This window comes from Alosa sapidissima, chromosome 7 (assembly GCF_018492685.1).
Source record: "Alosa sapidissima isolate fAloSap1 chromosome 7, fAloSap1.pri, whole genome shotgun sequence".
Classification (NCBI taxonomy): domain Eukaryota; kingdom Metazoa; phylum Chordata; class Actinopteri; order Clupeiformes; family Clupeidae; genus Alosa; species Alosa sapidissima.
Genome location: NC_055963.1, coordinates 16,457,510 through 16,462,236, shown reverse-complemented (window position 1 = coordinate 16,462,236; position 4,727 = coordinate 16,457,510). Strand labels below are relative to the sequence as shown.

At 43.2% G+C, this 4,727-nt stretch overlaps 1 long non-coding RNA gene across 1 annotated transcript; it reads right to left on the bottom strand.

Annotated features, from left to right (window-relative positions):
* Positions 1-3,801: 3,801 nt before the first annotated feature.
* Positions 3,802-4,473, bottom strand: LOC121712820. Its single transcript, XR_006032655.1, has 3 exons — positions 4,393-4,473; positions 4,038-4,101; positions 3,802-3,918 (listed from the first exon to the last, which is right to left on the bottom strand). It is a non-coding gene; the product is annotated as an uncharacterized LOC121712820 (long non-coding RNA).
* Between the last annotated feature and the right edge of the window lie 254 nt (positions 4,474-4,727).

The following is a 4,727-nucleotide window of genomic DNA, read 5'->3' as shown; positions in this document are numbered from 1 at the left end:
TCAACCAGTGTTGCATATCTGGCTCTTTGCTTATTCAGGGCGGCGCTGGTGACTTGCCCGCTGGCTTTTAGCAGAGTGGGATGTGGGATGCGTTAAATCTCCCTTTGAATATGCGCCTTGAACAGCTTCAGTTTATTGACAAACGCAAACACACATTGCACCAGGTCAGGCAGCACTTTTAACTTACCCTGCAGGGTCAGGTTCAGTCTGTCCAAGTGATACAGCATGTCGACCAAAAAGGCCAGATCCATAATCCACTCAAGGTCCGAGAGGATAGTCCTTGTCCTTTTCTTCCATGAACAGTTTCACGGCATCCAAAAGCTCAAAGAGGCGAGAAAGTACCTTGCCTTTTGACAGCCACCTCACAGTGCAGTGCAGCGGCAGGTCACCTGGAATGCCTTGGTCCAGCTCAGCGATGAGATTCCTGAATTGCCTGTGGTTAAGTGCATGTGTGCGGATGTAGTTGACGATTTCCATCACAGGCTTCATGACGTTGTCTAAATTCAATGATTTAGATACGAGTTGCTCCCTGTGGATGATGCAGTGAAAATTCCAAAAATCGGGAAATGTTTGGTCAGCTTTGCACAGCCCCACAAGGCCGTTCACAGATCCGATCATGGCTAGCCATCCGTGGCTATTGCAGTTAGTTTCGGTATGGGCAGATTTGCTTTCGCAAATGCAGCTATCATTGTTTCTTTCACATCTATGCCACGTGTTCTGTCTTTTAATGGCACAATATCAAGGAGTTCTTCTTTGATCACACAATCGTTTGACACAGACCGTGCAAATATTGCCAACTGAGGCTTGTCTTGTATGTCACAACTCTCATCCAACGCGACACTAAAATACTCACATGCTTGAAGGTCAGAGTGCAACTGTGATTCAATAGCTGTGTTTATGTCCGATATTCTGCGTTCAACAGTGTGGCGGGACAGTTGGACGTCTGATACCATTCGTTTTAGTTTGTTGTTTTCAGGAGACAAGATTTCAACAGCGTCACTGAGGCATTTTTTAACGAACTCCCCTTCATTGTATGGCTTTTTAGCCTGTGCAATGTTCCAAGCCAGTTGATATGATGCAAGCGTTACGGTCTCTGAGTGCTTCGTACATTTGTGAAAAAACTGTATCTGCTTTTCTGCCTGACTTTTCAAAGTGACCAACTTGTGCTTGCGAAGTTCAGTCCTTCTTGGAAATTCCTGGTCGATGTTAGCATGGAGTGAGCTGAAGTGACGCTGAAGATTTGAAGCTTTGAAATGTGCTAATGACGCCTGACATATAAGGAAGAATGGCTTGCCATTACGTTCAACAAAAAAATATAAACTCTCCCACTCTGTTAAAAACGTCCTGTGTTCATCTTCATATTTTCTTTTTGCTGTGCTTTTTTCCCCTGCCATTTTGAGAGCGAACTTGACACAGATTGTTTACTACTCAAATTACCTGTCTTAAGCCGGTTTGAGTGACGTTGGCGTCTATTTTCATCTCACGCACATGCGCGTTTGACATCACTCAAACCGGCTTAAGCCCCTTAAGAGCCGCATGAAACCAGCCAAAGAGCCTCATGCGGCTCGGGAGCCGTGGGTTGGCCAGGCCTGCAATAGTCACATGATCAATTACGTCAATCTTACAATTTTTCTAGAGACATGTCATTTTGCATGTTTGCATTGTAGGCTATGTAAGTCCATTTAACCCTTTAGGCACCAGAGTTTTTTTTTTTTTAAACATTCGATTTTGACATCTTCATTTCAAAAGGCTATATCTTAAAGGTGCCATGTGAAATGTCCGCCAAAAAATCAATTCATACTCCACACTCAATAAAAGATGGGGGCAGTATACCTCCAGAAAGCGAGTTGGTCTACCCTAGAGTAACAACCGAGTAACGGCATAGTCCCTCCTCCGATCCAAGCCTACTGTCTATGCTCTGCCCGTACCTTCACAACGACCCTAGAGCCATAGCCGAGGCAACTGCACTGAATGCACTCCTAACAGAAGATGTTTTGACTCCAGAGGAACGTTGGTTGATATCAAGTGATTTTGAAATATGACATCTTCAAGCTACTTCCCTTCACCTTTACCAGTGAATATGTTCATATTACGTTTTTATTGTTAGTTTGAATTACATTAATTTGACAGACAGCATTCGCTGATGTTGACCAAGCTAGCATCAACGTAACGTTAGCCAATGTCAAGTGCTAATGTTGAGCCAACATTTGCGTGAATAATTCTAGCTAATCTTGGCTCAGAGCGGTTTTAAACTGTAAATATAGTGTGAAATGGTGCATGTCTTCCTCATGTTTACTTCGAGATTCTGACGGTGTAACCAGCAGGCCGTTTTTATCTGTTATGGCAGACTGATGATGAAAAAGATTACACCCCAGTGTCCAGCAAGACACAGCCTAATCAGAGCAGTCTGACCAGAAAGAAAAAGGGAGATTCTGTACAAAGAGGCAGAGGAAGAGGCAGAGGCACGGGCACACGAGCAAATAGGGCAGCAGCAGCCAGGGCTGAAGAAGACAGAAGAGTGGAGGAGCGTCGCCGTGAGAGAATGTCCGCAACTCAGGTTAGGCTACTTGGACGGGGTGTCTCTGAAACTAAACGTTATTTATGTCCACCCAGTTTGTAGTATTTCAAGTGGATTTCACTGGCCACACATGACATCCTGGACAGTTAGCCTATTGAGGAGATAACTATTGAATGTTATGAGTAGTAAATGTTCCACATTATGCAGTGATGATTTGCACATGATTAACCTACACTTTATGGCCTCGCAGAACCTCCTGCAAGATTTGAGCTATGAAGATCTGTGGTCCTTCATAAATTATATTCTACAGTGGCAACCAGGCTTGGTGTTTGATGTCCTGGCAATTTGCCAGAATAATGCCCCCCTCCATCAGCTGGTCTGCCATGGTGCACCTGTCAAAACTGCAGGGACATGCCCACCGACAGGGAGAGAAAATGCTGCCGCCAGACACCAAATGACTGCATTAGCAACGTACCACTCTTTAGGAATTACTGCCTGGATGGAGGCTTCATGCGTATTCACCGCCAGTATAGGGAAGACGTTACAGCGCTCGGCCGTGCCAGAGCACCAGGGGCAGAGAGCCAAGAGTTTCGTTATGCCGCCTATAGACATTACATTTACTGGCAGCATGGGTCCCTGGGAGCTGGGAACAGACTGGTAATCCCGAGTTGTTGTGTCTGTAAAATTAGGGACACATTTCCGGATCCTCAAGGCCAATTCACAGGTTTTCTTCCTGGCTTTTAGTTCACCTTTGTGTTCTTAACTTTTACTATTAACTATTTCACTTTCAGAAAGTTTACTGTAAATGGTGTTGTTGCATTAGTTTGCTTTGAGTTAACCAATTTGTTCAAACTGGAAAGATGGACTAAATTCAGTGTGTAAAATGTTCTTTTTACCACATGTTAGTATAACTGTAACAAGTACAACTGCAACATTTGGTGACAGCATTTAATTTTTTTGTGGAGTTCATAATCTGTACTTAATAAACCTTTCTGTCCGTCGTTGACAATCAAACTCTGGGGCCAGCTCTTACCATTTGTGTACAAGAAAGAAAGCAATAGAATAATTCTTGCCAGTCTGGAACAAATTACTCTCTAATAACGATCAGGACAAACAATATGTTGCAGGGTTTCAGTCTGTTATAGACTGAAAGAACTGTGGTAAAGCATGAAATGGTAGTGCTAATAATCTGATAGTTGGTTCAGATGTTTTATTTACAAAACATGCAAACACTCACACATTTTAGTGACCCTGTAAAAACATTACAGGAATTCAAATTAAATCCTAGACAAAGTAAGATGGTGAACTACAAATTAAAATGTACTCATATTTGCATGGATAGTGTGAATGTTGGTGGGTGTCCCATTGGTCCCAATCCTTCTCTCTGCCAGAGGCTTGCACTGCGACAAGTGGAAATGAACAGTTGTAAGAAGTTGCAAAAGGCAATGACAATATGATTGAAATACATTTTACATGTCATACAAAAATGAAGCGACCTGACAGAGTGCATTTCACTCACCTATGCGTACACTGGATGCTGCAATTCTGGCTTCACTGGGGAGAACTCGACTGTAAATCAGGTCCTAAGACATTTCCTTGTAATTATGCTTGATTGATTGGTCAAACAGGAAAACCTGACACTACATTTCTTCCTCAAACCAAAATCAGGCCATACTCAGTGTCAGGATCCACAATCCTACTATTTTGCATTAATTTACTACACGTCACTGAGGTACATACTGTATGTTATGCCAGTTTTAGCATTGCTATCTGAAAGAGAAGGACATTCATACAACTACAGCCATAACCCCCTAACCAGTGGTATGTTTGCTTGAACACACCCAAACACTAAAAAGGAGCTAATTTTTGCATACCTAGTCCTCTCCTGACTTGTCTTTGTACAAGCTCTGCCATTGGTGGGGGTGGTACAGGTGGAAGTAAACCAAGCCTTCGTGGGTCATCTGGCCTTAGGATTCTTGTGGAGCATTCCAGAGCCACTCTCCAGCCTACAGTACATATCACCACCAGCGTCTGTAGTTCCCCAATGTAGCTGTAGCTTTTGGGAATCTTGCGCGCATAGACACTGTAGGCTACTGTTTAGCATTCTTCTTGTACACTCGTTTGTACCTGAAAATAGGGGGGTAATATTGTTGTTAAAGAAAGACATGGAGACAAGTAACAAGAAAGATTTCAGTAGTTCTTGTGATAC